Below are 19,375 nucleotides of genomic sequence, written 5' to 3'. Positions count from 1 at the left end.
CAGATACATCGGGTTTTAACATTTAGGGAGAACTGAAGAAAATACACCACCTCCTTTCTCTGGATTTAATGTTACATTTGGCACCAATCTTCATGCTCAGAAAGAGATTTGGCTAGACAGCAGATGGAGTATTCCATTAAAACACAAGTGGCAAAATATGCCCACCCTCCCAGTCAAAAACAGCAAATCAGTTCACAGTAACATCTGCCTGCAGATCACAAGATGCTCACACGGATGCTTTCTCACAAAATACTTTTTCCTTACTCTTGTCTAGAAATGTACTTGGTTACAAGTGAATTCTGAAATCAGGGAGAAAACAAAGGAAGAATTTAAAACAAAAAAGGTGAAAAAGCAGCCTCTGGTATTATTTGTAGCAACACTCAGCTACCCAGAAAAGAACAGAGAAACGTTAATCGCTTCAAAGGTAGGCAGATGTACAAAAGGTTATGAATGTCCAACAGGGCTCTGGAGCACTTGGTTCAGAAACAAGTGACTGTTTCCAGGTAAGTGTAACTAGGGGGAAGAAAAACTTGCATCACCTTAGAAAAAGAGGTGGCAACATTAAAAAAAAATAAAATTAAATTAAAAAAAAAAAAAAAAAAAGGAAGAAAGAAAGAAAAAACAGCATATTAATTGTAATGCTTCTGTGGTTCTGCTATATTTCAATTAGAAACCACTTCATTTATAGCTCTTTAGTTTAACAGCAGGCAACCCAATGAGCACATTTTTCATGGTGCAATTTCTAAAGCAAAGAAAAGCAAAGGTAACCCTGGAGTGGTTTGTTAACTTACATAATTAGTCAGGAAACAAACAGTACAAACGAACAACAGTCATGTTAAGCGCATTCAGAAAGACCAGGTGACTCAAAACGAACTAATTAAATAAATAAAAAATTCTATGACAAGGACAATTACCCCAAAGAACTATTTAAAATAGGTCTTTTTTCTTTTTTTTTTCCCCAAAAAAAGAATTAACATTTTTCATAAAAGATACTTAGCATTTCAACAGCAACTTGTAAAAACTCCCCCTCTGCCCTCAAAACCAACATGTGACCACTAGAGATAGAAATCTGCCTCTTATGCTCAGCAAGTCCACTCTCACTGATCTCAGTTGGATGGAGGAAGAGCCATAACTGATTCAGCACCGTTTGTATTATTTGCAGCTAGAGCAGGATATGGGAGGTGCACAGCAGGAGTGAAGATAAGTGGAGAAGCACACGTGTGGGAGAAACCAATATACACAAATAAGTTGCAAGCAATTAACGTCTCCAAATGGCAGCTGAAGTATCTCCCTGAAACCGGAGCAGCTCACCAAGGACAAGCCTTGCATCTACAGTGGAAGGTAAAAGTCCCTGTAGACCACCTTGTGCCCTCCTCATATGAGCAAGGCACAGGCTGGTGCTGCACTCCCCGCATCCTTCTCCCCCTTCAGCTAATGAACCCACAACTTTTCTCACTATTGCTGTGAAGACAGTCCTCACCCATAGACTCCAGGGATAAAGAGCAGACCTGCTTGCTCAGCAGAAGGCATCATATAGAATTGTGCCATGTTGTTCCTCCCAGCCTCTCTGCATCGAGAGTGAACTCATCCATGCTGAATTTCCATCAGCCGGCTACTAGCCCTGTCCCAGCTTTTACACTTCTCAGAAACATAACTTCATAGGGAAAGACTCATGTGCATTTTTTCATTTCATTTTTAAAATGGAAATGAAATAAATTTATTCTGTTAGCAGCATTTTTCCAAATCATGCCATATCCCAAACTTTCCATCCCTTGAAATTCATGAGGTTGCAACAAGCACACAAAGTATCTCAAATCCGCTGCTCTCCAGCTCATCAGTTCACTTAAGAAATAAATGACTAAAAGAAAAAAAATCCCAAATTTGGACATCCCTTTGGCAGAATGTTTTGAGACAGTTTCTAATACCCTAAAAAATGCCAGTCAACAGGTGTTAGTGGTACAGAAATAGGATCTGTTCACACAGATGCTGACATGCAAGCAAGCACTTCACCACAAGGAGTAAGTTATGTGTGTTACTTACTGCACACCATTTGACTGAGTAGTTTCAGTTTGTATTTTGCTCTTAACAGCGAGTAGATTTAGGAGCTGACCTTGTCTTTTGATCATTTCACAAAGGCATACTGCATTTACAGAAGAATCGCAAGGATATACTGTTGGAAGATGTAAACGTTCATTCAAGGGCTTTTTCTTTTCTTTTCTTTTCTTTTCTTTTCTTTTCTTTTCTTTTCTTTTCTTTTCTTTTCTTTTCTTTTCTTTTCTTTTCTTTTCTTTTCTTTTCTTTTCTTTTCCTTTCTTTTCTTTTCTTTTCTTTCTCTCTCTCTTTTTTTTTTTTTTTTTTTTTCTGTAAAAGCTTTTTTGCACTGGGCAAACTACAAACTACTTACCCAGTATTTCATACCACTGCCTTCATTATTCACTCTGAAGATGTCCCAGTCGACAGCCCTGGAGACAGGATGCCACTGATACCACCACCAGCCCAGTTGGCTTGTCCCTTCAGGTTTCATCGAATCATAGAATCACAAGGTTGGAAAGGACCTACGAGATCATCTAGTCCAACCATCCTCCCTTTACCATACCTACCGAAAAACAGTAAACCATATCCTTGCCCTGAAGAAGGGTCCCTCTGTTACTGATTGCAAAAGAAGCCTAATGAAATTAACTGATCAAGCTAAACTTAGAATTGTAACACATAACTACCGTTATTAACACTCCTATCTTTTGCAGTTGGGACCATAAACTGAAATGGCAACAAAGACGAGACACACTGCTGCATGTTACAAGAAAGTAGGTTGCAACGAGGTAGCTGCAATGGTACAGAACGCAGAGTAGGCAAAAGCTTCTGTAAGGCCCAACACCTTTCTGTTGTTACACTGGAGAGCCACAAGACCACCACCTCTGGAATTTTATTTCACACTAAAACACACAAAAGTCACACACCCAACTGAACAGCCCCCAAACACACCCCACACCCAAACACTCAGGCAAGTTGCCCACCCACCCCAAGTCACCCTTTAAAAATACCCAAATTAAGATGACCTCAGAACGTACCGAAGTGCTGTGTATACTATCAGACCATCGTTGTAGCAAAGGCCGAGCAGCACCTCCAGCACAAGGTGCAAGGCATCGAGCATGGCCTTTCCCACCCGGCAAGGAGAGATTTTGCAAGAATCTCGGCAGCCCCTAAAGATGCTGTCATGTGTCTGGAGAAAAAAAATCTCAGCACCCAGTACCACTCCCACAAAAAAGGGGATAGAGCTTCTTCTTATATAAGTATGTATATTATTTAACACTCAAAAACAACAGTTCCATCATATCTATGCAAAGCCAGAAGTGGTGAGAAGCTGAAGGAGAGAAAAAAAAAAAGGAAAATAAATATATTTCTACTCTTGCTGTATCTATTGTATCTATCCATTTTGTTTATTTGCCTCAGGGTAAGTCAAGGGCCCTCAACACAACTGCAGAACAAGGACCAATATCCATTTTCCTTTTCTTCCTCCGCTGTAGCACAAGGTAGACTGAAGTGAGAACAGACACAAACATTATGTGAATTATAAACTGCTATTTCCTAGGAAATTATCTTTTGGATCTGGAAATAAAAAAAAACCTACCTAACAGGTGAGGTAAACAATTACATGCCACCATCTTTTCAAGCAAAGAACTGATCCTGCTCTTGAGATTATCTAGATGAGTTTTGCTTAGATTAAACAAACACATGCTGCTGAGATGCACACGTTGCTTCTGAGGTGGATATGAAGGAGAAGGCCTAGGTAACAAAAATAGCTTTCAAATAGATGTTAGTATATTCACATTGCAAAGAACATAAAAGGAGGCAGGAAGCAGGGGAGGGAAGCATCTCTCTTTCATATCATATTGAGGTGACAGTACAAGTAACAGTGACTTTTTTCCTGAACTGCTCACAGATATGGGTCCATTGCATAATCCTGCAATAATCTTGTAAATTCTATTCACATTTTTTCTGAACATTACAGGAATTCACAGAATTAAAAGCAAAAATCATGATTTTTTTTTCCACTCATCACTCAAAGAAACAGATGCAAAATAGAGCGAGTTTTCCTGTAAAAACAGCTCTGTCCTACTTTGTGAACTAGTTATTCCTAACTGCAGCAGCCTCCCCTCGCACAGAATATTCTGTAGTGCTAAGAAGATTCTCCATCTCTATAAATTAGATGTGATAAACAAGTAGGTTTATTGCACATACAAATCCATACGCAGCAGTGTAACAGCTGGCTGATGAAAGCAGATGTGTCTGTCTATCTCAAGCCTAAACTCATCTGAATGAGCAGCACTAGGAAGAGGCACCCGAGGGAAAGGAGAAGAGGCACAACTTGGCAAAGAACTCAGAACAGGGTGAAGGGAATGACTGCACACATTTTTGAGATTTCTTCCTGGCAAAAACTTGGACTAAGATAAATTTCACTGACATTTCTGTAGATAGAGGGAGAAAATTCTCTGAAGATTCAATGTGAAAAGTTATTTAAAACATGCACCAATCTCATTTGATAGTCAGCCTTTCAGTCAATCTATTTTCTGCACTTCAATGGATCAGGGAAAATATACTTAAATCCTTGAACAACAATATGGAAAAACCGTTTTCAATTTCAGAATGGTATTTTTAGGTCCACATGGAAAGTAACCAGCAAGAGTACTTTACCTCAGTGACATCTTAAATGGTCTGTATGAAAAGAATGCACCCAATAGGTAGATAATTCAATGTCAACAATATAAAGAAGAAAACAAATGCAAGTCAAATTCAATTCTACCTGAAGATGTGGGATTCTAAAGTACCACAGGAAAAAAGAAGGGGAAAAAAGCCATTTCCACAGTAAAAACAAAAGAATAAGGCCTTGCAGTATTGAGCTATTTAATACTTCAATGCTGTAAGATATTTAAAAATAAACAAAACTCAAACCTCGTACAGAGAACTTTCCCTGTAGTATTTCCAAGGCAGAACCAATGCCTGTCTACCTGAACAAAATCCTCTAACTAAAAGCCACGTCTCTTGGTCAGGAATTGTGTCTTGGGAAGAAAAGTTGCTGTGACCTAACTCCTGAGCTCCAAAGAAACTAAGAAATCTTTCACACGTTTTATGTAACATTTTCTTCAAGAGATCTCAAATCTTCCCCGTGGACACTACCATCCTACACTAATCCAACTGGACCAGGATGCTACAATAAAACAACTCCTAACCACCACAGAAGCTGGAGAGTTCTCACAACTGCTTGCCTTTGTAGTATTTACTTGAGAAAGACGAACATGTATTATTCTGCACACATACGTATAGTCAAAAGCCTGGTAAACCTCACCTCATGTGAAGGAGAGAATCATACATCTGCACACTAGAGCAGGCACGCCCAACCCACGGGTTGCATGTGGCCTGGCACAGCTCACAGTACGGCTGCCTCCTGCACTGCACCATTAACCCCATCTGGGCTGAAAGCAGGGCATGGGGTGCAGCGCAGTGCTAACTCGTGTTATGGCAAGTAAGTTTATGAATTTTGATACGCTGGCTAAACACAGTCCTGTGAACAGAGAAAAATATGCAGCCATACTTTCCCTTGTGATAAAGGAATCTGAGAAGAGGCTTCAAGACTGCCAAAAAAAATCATCAATTCTTATATATTTTATGAGGTCTGCTCTAAAAGCAATGCCTCTTATTCTATTATGTTGGCCCACTATAAGGCAGATGTTGGTGGTAGGGCAGTAGAGGTTGAGCCTTCCCAACAACACTCCATTCCATGTTGTTGCTGTGTGACAGATGGCAGCAGAGGGACAGTCCGACAAAATGGCGTCTGACATGGAAGTGCGTATGAAGCAAAGGTGTGTCACTGAGTTCCTTCATGTGGAAAAATGGCACCCACTGACATTCACTGACACTTGTTGAACGTTTATGTGAATGTGTGCACAGTCAGGGAGTAGGTAGTGCATTTCAACAGTGGTGACAGCAACAGTGGTTCACCTTCACTGGCGCAGGTTGTTTAGAGGATGGCATGCAAGCTCTTGTTCATCTCTGGTGATGACTGCATTGAAAAGTAGTGTTTTGTAGTAGAGAACCTGTTTCTATGAAGCAGTGTTACTGTTATTTTTGTATTGGTTGTAGTTTCCATGGGAATAAATAGAAGGCATTACTTTTGGAGCAACTTTCATAGATGTGACCCTAAACAATTCCTCTTCACTTAATGTGGCCCAAACAAGTCAAAAGGTTGGACCCCCATGTGCTTGAACAAAACAGTATGTACGTTAAGACCAAGAAGAGTCAAAAGTCTACCTTGAAAACAAGGTAACAGCCCTCAGTGGTCACATGGATGGCATTTCCTCATATGAAGATAGAATGTAGGGGTAGGAAAAGCTGAGGACTTCCAGCTTCCAGCACCTCCCCAGATAAACCAAGCCACCAGACTCCTTCAGGTAGACACATAATAGAGCAAGACAATTACAGTCACTAGAAATAGTTTGATAGATGCAGAATAACAGTTCTCTGCATTCAAAAAGGACTAACCATAAATAATATGCTTAGGACATAACAAAGGGCAATGCAAACAAAGGCAATAATGTCCTGAAGGTGCATGAGTTACGGATTTGATGCATATAATTCTAATATTTTCAGCAGGATATAATTCCCCAAGCAAAATTTCTTCAACAGAGACAGAATTTCTCCTTTTTTCTTTACTGCTCATGAGTATTTTGGACTTGTCAACGTAAGTACATATTTTAAAAGGCTATGAATTTGACTTGCAAACAATACTTGACAAAATCCTTTTAGGCTACTAGGAAAATTGAGTCTTACTAGGGAGAGCATTTATGTAGATTGGGAAGCAGCAGAGACAAAATATGTATGAACAAAAGAAATAGCTTTCAATAAGGCAAAAAGAGATCAAGGGAGGGGAGGGGACGTCCTCGGCTTTGCAACAGGCAAAGCAATATTTCTTATATTCTTAAACAAACTGGAAAGAAGGCAATACCTCCTCTTCTCCCCGTCCCACCATAAAAACCCTGAACAGCTGAAACTCACAGATGACAAACTCATTTGTAGTTGTTCAAAATCAGAAAACTGGAAAGAATTCCAGATGAACCACACAAGGCCAGGCCAAGGGGCAAATTAAATCTAGTCCAGATCAATAAAAAGCAAAGTGCATTTAAACGAAATAAGTAAAGTACTTGCTGGGTTTAACACTTCTAGAGAAACTCAATATCTGAATCAAGTGTTCAGCAAATAAAAGAAAATCACTGCTAGATATGAAAAGATACAGCTGAGAAATATTCTTTTTCCATTCTAAAGACGAAAGCGTTCCCATGATTATCTAAGGGATAACACTGACAATGCTGTTGTGCGGCAGCACAAATCAGTAACATGTTCCCAGAATGCTGCATTCTGCTCTTATCATTTGATCTCATGAAGAACCAGCAGATGTAGTAAAAGATTCAGAAAATGGAGACAAGAATAATTAGGGACAAAAAGATTGCTGCACAGAAGGAGATGGATACAATATCTGAGACACACACACACACAAAAAAAACAAAACATAAAACAAAACCAAAAAAACCCACCAAAGAAGTGTAGAAAAGACTGCAGCACTCCTGTATACTTTCTGCATGCAGAAGCAATGACAACTTTGAAATAGCAATATGCTTACAGCAGCTAAAAGGAAACGTGTACGTTTGTTTAGTTGGTTTGGTTCTGTGGTTGTGCTTTGTTGTTATTTATTTTTATTCACTGCTCAACTTGCACCATCTTTTGCTGCAAGCTATGACAAAGACCTAAAAAGTGCAGAGAAAGATAACAGTTTAATACAGTCCGTGACAATGAGTACACTGTATGAGAAAGATTTGCAGGGGAGAAGATTTCCATAGTGCAGAATCAAACAGAACAGGTTCAGAATTTCCCTAGTGGGGCTTCAACATAGCTGCTACCTTAGGAAAAACAACACTTAGAAGTATCTGGTACTACCCTCCTGAATGGTAGGCAAAGGACAAACGTAGGTTGCAGAACTGGTCCATTAGGATTCCTAACCCTCTTCAGAAGTCCAAAGTGTCATTTCCACACAGTAAAGCAGAGGAAGCTGGGAACAAGAAGATGTATGAAGCTTTACTATGAGGTTTCAGTGCTAGATCCAGTGTACATGATTCAAAGATACCGTTGTCTTTGCAACGTTTGGAACAAAAACTGTATTTACTGAACAAGAGACAGCTGTCATACTGAAGAAGACTGGCACGAATGGCCTCCTTCAGCCTCCATCCCTTTGCAGTTTCACAAGTGTTCACGTACAAGGTGTTCACAAGGGGAACAAACTATTTTTGTCACTCGTATTGGAATACACACTCTTCATCAACTTATTCTTAAGTGTACAAACCCCGTGTTCTGCATGACAGCATGAGAGATTTTTGTGTCTTGAAACCACACCAGAACTAGCTTTGCCTGGCAGGCTTTCAGCACTTCATTTACATATGAGTCAATGCTTCTGCAATACAAACATTAATGATGCATTCCCCATTGTCCTCCTATTTATATTCACTGTTTAACCTGCAGGCATCCCAAGTTAATTAAACAAATCAATCCCATTGAGATAATTGCGTCTCAAGCAAATTAACACAATTATCCTTTTTAAAAGAAAATCCAAGTAGTATCCACTGTATTTATTCATATAAATCATAAGCTGGATCCTCTAATTCTAGCTTCAGTGCCATCTAGGAACTTGTCTTAAAATGAAAGGTATAACGACACACGAAACCAGCTATCATTTGCCTGCTGCACCCAGCAGCTTCTCTATTTTCATCGTTCACTGCACTGAAGTCAGAGGTGCCAGTCAGAAGTAAAGGTTCTTGGGGAAAGCAGAAAAGAAGGAGGGATCTCATTGCACTGGGCAGGCTGCAGCTGTATCGCTTTGAAAAGTGTCCTTGCTCCAGAACAGTACTGGTGCTTACAACCTTGGCAAGATGAGCAATTTAACTCAGTATATTGGGGTTACAGACGTTTCCGATCCCTTTTTCCTCCAGCTCAAACCTTCAGAAAACCCTCTGGAGCAAAACTGAAATTCTGCAAATGACATCTCAATCCACAGACAAGATTACTCTAGATAGTACTCATTTTTATTCATCTCCTGTTCAAAGCCTGGACTGGACCAGAATCATGGGAAATACTGTGAGCAGTCCATCAGAGGGGAGAACAGGAAAAAGGAGGAACCGGACAGACAGAACAGTATCATCATCCCCATCCACTCCTCCTCCCCTCAACACTCATAGGTGCTTTTTCCAAGGTGCAGTTCCCTCAGCACGCAAAACACACCTTGGCCTCCTCAGCTCACAGCCCACCACCCATTCGAACCTCCAGCCAACTGGTGCCTGGCCTGGCAGGGCACACACAGCCTTCTCCCTGCTCTAATAGCCATAGAGGCCACTGTGCCCAGCACAGGGATGCAGCAGCAGGCCAAGGATGTGACCAGAAGTCAGCTTGGCAGAGCAACTCTCAGAGACCTCAAGGAAAGGTTAGCAGAAGCACTAAGCATACTGTAACTAAAAATGGGAAAATTTGTAGAAGCTGATACACAAAAACAGAGCCTTGTCAGCTGAACTATCTCAACATCTCTGCTCTTTCAAGAGACCTAAGTGCACTTATGCCCTGTCCCTGGAGATGCTCAAAGCCGGACTGGACAGGACTTTTGGCAGCCCAGTCTAGCAGGAGGTGACCCTACACACGGGACAAGAGTTGGAACTGGATGACATTTAAGGTCCCTTCCAAGCCAAGCCATTCTATGCAGTGCATTCACAATGGCATGGGCCAAGCCCTGCCAGCTGCCGTCTACATTTACTGCTTTAGGCTGCACAAAGCCGTTCATTGCTTTGCTCAAATGCAGGAAATTCCATTTAAAAGCTTGTAAGAAACAAGAGGCAGGTAACTGTGCATGTGTGAGAGCATGCACGTGTGTACACGCATGCAGGAGACAGACAAAAATCGTTAACGAGCATAACCAGTAATAACTGTCTTCTCATGTCTCTTTGCAGATGATTCAGCGCAGGATGAGCATGCTCCTCACCGTGCCTCCCACTGGCTGCTAGGCAACTGCGGCAGTGCAGGGCAGACAGGCTTCAAGCACCAGCTTGTTCCTCCTTCTGAAGGAATTAAGGGGCTTAGCAGTGCATTAGCTGCAGGACCAAGTAACTGACGACTGATAACTGGCACTGAGTCTCCACGAATTGTTACGGGGAAAAATAATAAAGTTGTAAGAGAAGTGATGGGTGGGTGATGGGAGGATAGCAGGGCACCAGGCTTGCCTGCTGCCTGCCCAAGCACTGTGCACTGATGGCAGTGGGGTATGCAGGTGATTCGAGGGAAGACACCTCCCTCCTCTTTGCAAAAATAAAACAAAATAAATAAGAAAGCGCATTTTTTTTCAGTTTTATTTTTTCCCCACAGGAGATCTGTTCCAGAGACGCCTCAGCCCCAACCTGCAGCTACCTGTACTCTTTATCCAGCTGGCAGGGATCATCTGTAAACCAGGGAACACAGAAGGACGGCAAAATGGACTAACTTGCAGCCTCTTTCCTTGTAGTACTAATTTTTATATATTTATTTTCCAGCTGGGATCATTTCAGTGACATGAATGATGTCACAGATGCCCAAAGGGATGAGGTCAGCACAGGGGAGGGTGGCTCCCCAGAGACCCTCCACTAGGCTGCAGAACAGCAGTCCTCCAAGGAGGCCAGTTCTCCTTTGTACCCTCCCTGCACTCACATGGGAGGTCATAAAAACAGAGAAAAATCACCAAGTCTAACTATCAACCTAATCTACCAAGAGAGCTGGGCAATCACCAGTCACATGGAGTTTAACAAGAGCAAGAGCTGCTTTCTACATCTGGGAAGCGATAGCCCTGGGTATACATACAGACTGGGGGATGAGAGGCTGGAGAGCAGCCCCAGGAAAAGGAATCTGGGGGTCTTGATTGACAGCAAGTTGAATGAAAGTCAAGAAAATGCCTGGACAGCCAGAAAGGCCAACAGTATCCTGCGTGCTCCTGTGTGGAGTCAGGAGTTAGACATGGGGATCCTTAAGTGTCCTTTCCAACTCAGGATGTTCTATGATTCTACATAGAGTCCTATCCTTAACCCATGCCTCTTAGTGCTACAGCCACACATCTCTAAAACAGTGCCAGGAATGGGGACTCCACCACTTCTCTGGGCCAATTCCAATGAATGACCACGCTCTCCATGAAGAAACTCTTCATAATATCCAATCTAAATCTCCCCTGTAAAGAACATTTCCTTCTCTTAAACCACAGACAGATGACAACAGAAGATTCCTCAGCTGCAGAGGCACTTACAGGCATGCAAACACCACTCACTTGTACTGTGCCAGGAAATGGCAGACAGGAACAGGTAGAGAAGTCCCTTCTGCAACCTCTTGGCAAGCAGTATCCAAGGGGAACACTTAAAGTACAGCAATAACATTTAGCAGAATGTACATAGGAGGTGGTTTACCCTCTGTGCTTCCACTGACTATCTTCAAAATCCAGAGAAGTTTCACTACTTTCCTGTTAGGAGAGCCTCGCATAGACTAAGTTTTCAAGTAAGTCCTACTCAAATCATATAGATAAGCAACCAAAGAGGTTAGTTCTAAAATTGCACAGTGGGACAAACAGGCAATCCTCCCCATCTTTTTATGGCCATTCTGAACTGCACACTACATTTCACGTTTTCATTACCTCAACAAACCCGTGGCACTGCCAGAAATGATTTGTTTACTTATAAAAATGTATGCTTCAGAAAAGTTAGACGCAGAAAACTTAATTTATATGGTGCACAAGTCTTTCACTAACCTAATTTTACACAGCATAAAAAAATAAATCAGAATGGCTAAGGATATCTGTTTCTTATTATAAAACAAACCTAACATCATGTCAACCCTCGAACTGCATAAACTTCTACCTATATATATCATTTATAAGCCAGGGTCAAAATGGATAATAGAGTAGGAATACAAAATACTTTATTAGAGGGCAGCCTGGAAAAAAGAATAGCTATCTTATCATGAAACATATTTAGAAAACCAGTTCTGTAACACAGGATCCCCAGAGCAGAGATACAGATGTCCTGTCATAAAGTATTCATTATTTACAAATATACTACAGAACACTCCATTTACAATGAAGTACCATAAATAATTCACGCTAAATATGCGTCATAAGCGCAGACAGTTCCACAAAACAGGCAGCGGCATTTTCTCTGCCATTCTTACCAAGATCCCTACGCTCAGTGAAACAAAACCTATGTGCAACAGGTACTGAATTTTCCTTAAATGATACCAGTTCACTGTTCAAAGTCTCCCCCACCAACATAGTATAGAGATTTCTACACAAGCACTGTCACTGCAGCCACAGGAAGTGCTATTCACGTGTTTCAGACATCAAATTGTGCATGACTTTTAATTTTATCCCTGTAAATAATACTGAACTCACAGCTTCCATTCACTGCTGTGTACAGTGTTGCATAGCTCTACCTTGTGTTTGCTGCTTTGACCTGAAGAAGCAAACACACAAAGCAGACAGGAAACTCAAGTAGTGTGACCTCTGCCTTTCTGTGGAAAATTAGGGCAGCGGTTATTGTACAAACTATGCCAAAGACTTGACACAGTGATGGAAACATTCCTCTGTTTTAGATTAGATTAAGACCAATTTTATTTCTATATGTAAACAAACAGCTGCCATTAAAATAAAATAAAATAAAATAAAATAAAATAACTTTAAAAAAAGTTGTGAACGACATAGGTCATCCGGATTCATTCTAATAGGTGGAGGATTCCTCGTGCATTAAGTTTGACTTTTCCATGACCCACACAGATACACCTATTTCCCAAAAGGGTCAAGCAAAAATTACACGAAGTACCTCATTGTAAGTTTGTCTGGGAGAAGGAATAGTTGCTGTTCTACAAAGAACATTCAATACTTCATTTTGCTTTCCATTCTACTTGAATGGTTGTACTCCAGCAAGATATCTGTACAGATGCAAAACTTCATTTGCCAGAGTCCCTTCATCCTCCTGAAAACAAACAACCACAGAACTCATTCTGCTCTAACTACAGATGCCCCCCTCCACGTGGACAGATAGGCCGGACTAGATGTCCGTTTTCCTTCTCTTGAAAGCAGCAAGTAAGTTTGGCAAAGAAAAAAAGAAACAACAAAACAAACAAATCAGTCTGGTACTAGTAATAAGTAAAAGCGCAAACATCAGACTTGGATAGTATGTCACTGCACAGCATCCGGTGATCTCCATCCCTCCCACAGACCCTGAAAGCAGAACAAACCACAGTGACCATCCGTCTGACCTTCCTCCCAAGACGGGCTGATGACCAGAACATACAAATGAGCAATAATCCTTTTTGCTAACAGCATCTAGATCCAATTCACAAGCACCACGATCAGGAATCCTTTACATTCAAAAGGATTTGTTTCAGTGAGTAATTTACCCTATTTAATAATTTGTGTGTTACAACTAGCCCAGATTCATCTGGTTTCAACTTTCAGCTATTCAGTCTCATTACACCTCCTCCTACTAAACCGGAAAGCTTTGTGTTTTCTCTCTCCTCTATAGATATTTGTGAAATACAGCTCAGTCACTTCACTTTAAGTAGGCATGCTAGGCCTTTTTTTTTTTTTTTCCTTTTAAATTAAAAATAAAAAAATAAAAAAATCTAACAGTGAAACAGGTTTTCCAACTGTAATCAATCTCTCAGCTTCCTGAAAACACGTGTTGGTTTTTCTAAGCATTTTTTATTAAAGCAGGCACACAAGTACTGGGCTCAGCATTCAAGTACTGATTTTGTGCTATTATACACTGGTAATACTATATACTCTTACAGTACACATTCTGCTTTTGCGTCCAAAGACTGCATCCAGTCTTTTAGTAGCATTACAAGGAGTCTGTATTTTGTTAGCTTAACCATAACACCCCAACTTCTTCCCAATGTAAAATACTCTCCAGAACATAGTTAAGTCATTCCCTCTGTATATCGTACAGAGGCGGACTGGTCTGTGCTAACGTACTACTCAAATAAGTCTATACAAAAAGGGAATTAATCTCCTGTGAGACAAAGGACATGCCGTTATTTACTATACCCCTGCTCCTTGGTGGCATTTTCAAGTTTAACAAGAAGTAACTTTGTTTAGCATGATTATTGGTGATCATGGAACAATTCTGTCTCAGTTCCTCCAACTAAAAGCTTGTATTTACTTCTCCTTCCCCTTTGCTAATAATTACATTGCCTCATCGCTCATTTATACTCAGTGTCATTATTTCTCTATGTGAATAATACATACAGACATAACACACACATAATACAAATCCCAGCATAAAATTTGCTCATCTTCACAGAAAAATATTGAAGAGCATGTATTTTATGTCCTCACAAGCAACAGAACAGCATGTTGCTGTATACTGCTCCATTCTGACCACTGGATACAGCATTTTAAATGCAGCCTTCACTTTCCCACTCAGAAAAGATTCAAGAGTTCTAACTCCTAAATTAACTAAATTAACTAACTTCTAAATCCTGGGAAGTGCATGCAGGATTGTGGTTTGTTGCTTGTTTGTTTTTGTTGTTGTTGTTTTTCCTTTAAAGTACCTAATAAAGCATCAGCAACATTAACATTATGGTTATTAGTTTACTTAATATGATGATGTTCCATTAGACAAAAGATAATATAATTGTAGGCTGGAAATTAACTATGGAAACATGTTGATATAGTTATACGGAGTCATGAAACTTTTTCAAATGCAGGGGCACTGTGTCTACAATACAGTTTAAACAAGTTAACTTATCTCATCTGTATATGCATAATAAACTTTTGCTCTATGCTATCATATCAGATACTTATTATTCCAGTACAAAAAAAAATGTTTGCTTGTTTATGTACACACACACAAACACACAAACACATACTTGAAGTTAAGTGAGCACAGCTTGTCAGAACATAGTGCTTCCCATGCTTTGGCTCCAAAGTACTTACACAGTTAGCTTTTGTAATCCTACAAAAAGGCAGAAAAGTATATATTTTAGACAAATGGCACCAGCATTGTGACGCTGTGCTAAAAAAGCAGCATGCACAAGCAGGTACAGGAGAAGTGTCTGAACCCAGTGTCAAAGGATCCAGAAGCCAGCTGATGTTACAGACTTTGAGATGACTCTTGAACAGAAAGGACTGAATCAAAACCCAAGTACCCAGTGTTGTTTAGGCCACATGGATTTATTTAGGGCATGGTAACACTAATGTAAATCTAGAAGTGTTCATTTCCTGGGCTAAAGTTTAATAGAACTTACACTTTTTTTTTTACCAAAGGTCAAAGTTTCAACATATCTCCTGAGGTTAGCATTGCTTCAGTAAAACCAATGCAACTATTCACCAAACCCCAGTTCAACAGCAGACTAATTACAAGCCACAAAGCCTTGCCTAGAATATTTAACTGATTAGCTAACAACTCTCTTACCATAGCTCATATATTTTAAAAAGCTTAATTAGAATCATAGAATGGCCTGGGTTGAAAAGGACCACAATGGTCATCTAGTTTCAATTAGTCAGAGCTAAAGAGTTCAAAAGATATCCAACTTGTCTATCAGAAGAGCACCAGGATCATCATGTAGCAGTTCCTAAGAAGCCAAGCCGAGGACTCACTTCTCTGATTAAGAGGTTTGGGTTTTTGTTTCAATCCACATCATGAAGTCAAAAGGTAGTAATTTCTTCATTTCTGAGTGCACTGGTATCCAAAGCAAGAAAAAGGCAGGGTTTTCAATTTTCACCTCCTCACAGGAAGTTCACACCTCACTGTTACCAACTAAAATATAACAGAAATTCAAGCAGCTCCAGCCATCTGGTAATCTTTCCCATTCGCTATGAGCTGGCTTCAAACAAACCAAGAGATCTTTTCAAATGTCACGTCTGGGTTTGCATAAGACAGACCAGGCCAGACAGAGAAACTCAGAACAAGCACAACTCTGTCCCATAAAGAAAAGGCAGACCTCTCCTCACTACAAAACGTGCCTGAGCCTCAGGTCTACTGAGCATAGGAGATGAGGTCATTGCCTGAAAGGAGAACCTACCATGGATATGCAGCTTAAGGTGCTGCTAGCAGTTACTCTGCTGGCAGGTTACATATTGGCCTTTTTGCAGCTTTTCAAGTATGATCAAAATGACGAAGAGAGGAGACTGTTTCTTTAAAAACCGAATTTCTAATATAGGTTCTAGCCAGTCACTTAGCACTGCATTTGTCTTTTGTGGTTAGGCTTATTTCCTATTTAAGAGAAGGACTGTAATAGTTCCTGGATTGTCACATTTTCTTCAAATAAGATGTTTCAGCAGCAGCTTCCTCTTGTGATACATTATTCTGCATTGGTGAGCACTGTTCACCCTCATAGTGCTCATAAAGGCTGGCTCAGTCATCTATAAAAAAGATTCACAGATGTGAGACAATAAGACAAAAGAGTTCAAAATCCCATTTATGATAGTCCATGGGAATTTTCCTCCATGTCTAGATTCATTTCTCCCTTCTCCATCTGCACTTTCCATCTATTTCAAAACAACGAACAAATGTTTCTCTAGCTACACAGACATGGCACGTTTCATTTTCCTTGTCGTTTAAGAGATGCACGCAAACTATTCTGTATTAATAGTAAGAACACTATGCACTTTGTAAAGCTTTATTCAAAGCATTCTGTGATCTTCCTCTGAAAGCACTAATTTAGCGCCTTCACAGTAGATCTGAAGCTTGTATTCTAACTCATTCCACACAGGTGGAAGCTCAGAGGTACAGTCAGGCTGAAGTAACTGGCTCTTGGTGAAGCCATAGGAAGAACTCATGCCCTGCCTTCCCACATTCATTCTGCATTTCAACATGTATGTCTGATCAACGCTTGCTCCTGCACTTCCTGCCCCACATTTAACTTCAGAAAATGTAGCCTCTTCTTCTCTCTTTTAGTCACTGGCAAAACAGCTTTTTTTTTTTTTTTTTTCCCCCCAAAGATTTTTCCAAGGTTAAATGGTTAAATTGTTAAGGAATAATTTCACCATCTCTTAAGGAAACTACCTACACAAAAGAAAACATTTTCCCAACGTCAATCTATGTGGTTGTGCTTTTACATTCCAGACAACAGCCACACTAGTTGAGTATGAAAAGCTAATATTAACCCCTTTCAAATGAAAAGAATACTCTCAGGATCTGTTCTTTAAAAATAATATCCTTGGATATGCAAGAGACTGCTAGTCAAATATCACAAAAGTCTCAATTTGTTTTAAACAGGAGAAAAAGAACACAGGTCAGTCTTTTTCTCTCATCTTCAGCTACTCTTCAGATACACTTTTTATGTAATTGCACAATTGTATTTTTTTAATAAAAAGTAAATGTAAGCATATACAAAAGAAAGGACAAGCAAACAAAAAGATTAACATTTTTAATACTATGATAATATCTGAGTAAGAAAGTGATTTCAAATTTAACCAGTAATGAAAACCAAAATCACATATGAAAAGAAGGCAGGTCAAATGAGCATAAACTTGTTTTACACTGCAGACATCGCAAGAGCTCCTAACTGTACATGACTCACTAGTGCATAAAGAACATCATTTGATTCTCACACAAGGATCCATCACCATGGCCTCTGGACACACAACCCTCAATCCTGTTGCAACAAAAGTGCTTCAGTCACACGAGACAATGCCTCATCATTAACCACCAGTTTTCCTAAATGACAGCCACTACTTTTACCCAAACCTCATGCAAAAACAGGCCTCATCAGAAACTGTTGGTTGAACTTCAGATTAATCTACAGACAACCCCTACATATCTTGAAGCTATTAAACACAAAATAGGATTCACCTCCTTTTTTCTCTCAAGGAGTCTGAAAACCACAAAGCAGACCAAGACTCCTCTCTTCACTAGGGTATTCAGAGCCATCCTACTTCCTTCATTCCCTCACACCATGCCCAGAAATTAGATAGAAACAAGAAAATACACACAGCTCCAACTCTCAACCCAAAACTCAAGAACAGCTGGTCTCTCAAATGAAGTGACCCATGGTATGTGCATTTATCTATTGCTAGAGAGAGAATGCAGAATCCCATTGAAGGCTTCTCAGTATAAATGGAAAGTTTCTAAGCAGCAAGGTTCATCCAAAATCCTATTAAAGGCAAAAGGTGTTCAAGAAGTTGCACAAATATATTCTAAGCATGTTTTTCATGTTTTTCACTCAGTAGAAGCTTGCTGGATATCCGAAGTGTTGGGTCAAAGTTCTACCTCAATTGAGATCTATTAGTGAGAGTGATGGTATAACTAGTTCAAATTCACAGGACACTCTCAGAGAAGACTTCATTGCCCTCTCTTAAGACTACAAAAAGGACATAGTTTTTGCTGTTGTTTTGTTGTTGTTTTCTGTTTTGGTTTGTTTTTGAAGTTGCAAACTAGCAGAGGAAAGCTGAGAGAAAAAGGAGAGTTTCTTCTTCCAAGTTGTCGATTTAAAGAGTCTGGAGGAAGTTTAAGCAGGGCACATAAGTCTACTCATTTGCCTGTCTAAAACACACTGACTAGGAGAAGGGCCGGTGAGCGTATCCTTTTCCTTTTATAAGCAGCATTTTCAAACCAGAAAGAAGAGGACTGAAGTGACACCACTACCTCGGTAAAAACTATCCAAGTCTACAAAAGACAGATCCAAAGAAGAGTATTCCCTAGCCACCAAAAGATGGAGGGTTCCACCCCTCCAGCTCCCACAGACTTCCTGGGCAAATTCCATAAGTCGCAAATGGGCAGTGAGATCCATAAAAAGAGGCTGTGTAAAACATCCCTGTGGAAACAAAGGCATTGACCTTTTTAATCTCTATGAGGTATTCAAGTACTGTACTCACAGGCAATCGTTAAAATGACTCATTAGAGTAGCATACTGTTAAGGCTCAGCATTTGAAAGCAAAAGGCTAATGAAGTACTCAAGCAACAAGCTTTTTTACCTCTTGATAAAATGGAAGAGGAAAAAAGAACCCAGCCCTGTTTGCACACTTTGCAGACAAATTCCCTTTGAAGTTTAACTTTTTTCCTTCCTGTTTAACAAAATTACTTCAACGGTATAAAAGTTGGAAATAACACTACCTCACAAGTAAAAAAGTTCCTCTATTCCTTATTGGTAAGCAGTACACAGACCAAGAAAAACCACCAAAAAAAAAACCCCAAAAACAAACAAACAAAAACAACCACCACCACAGGAAACCGAGAGCTATTCATTTAGTTTTAGCCCGGCCTTTACAAGAATCTACATTCTATTAGTTGATGCTACTACGCAACTGTCTGGCACATAAACCCAAAAAACTAGA

The 19,375-nt window shown here is 40.0% G+C and overlaps 1 protein-coding gene across 5 annotated transcripts in view; it reads right to left on the bottom strand.

Annotated features, from left to right (window-relative positions):
• TRERF1 (transcriptional regulating factor 1) overlaps positions 1–19,375 on the bottom strand; it is a 103,037-nt gene that overhangs the window by 47,657 nt on the left and 36,005 nt on the right. The window contains exon 1 of one of the 5 annotated variants that reach the window (XM_072330801.1): positions 3,069–3,184. The exons of the other annotated variants lie outside the window; for them this stretch is intronic. The gene's annotated coding sequence lies outside the window, so the exon portion shown is untranslated. Of the gene's footprint in view, positions 1–3,068; positions 3,185–19,375 lie in introns of those variants that run through there. 5 annotated transcript variants of the gene reach the window in all.

The sequence above is a fragment of the Excalfactoria chinensis genome, chromosome 3, assembly GCF_039878825.1.
Source record: "Excalfactoria chinensis isolate bCotChi1 chromosome 3, bCotChi1.hap2, whole genome shotgun sequence".
Taxonomy (NCBI): domain Eukaryota; kingdom Metazoa; phylum Chordata; class Aves; order Galliformes; family Phasianidae; genus Excalfactoria; species Excalfactoria chinensis.
Note: the sequence above shows the minus strand (reverse complement) of the source record. Positions and strands in the feature narration are given on the sequence as shown.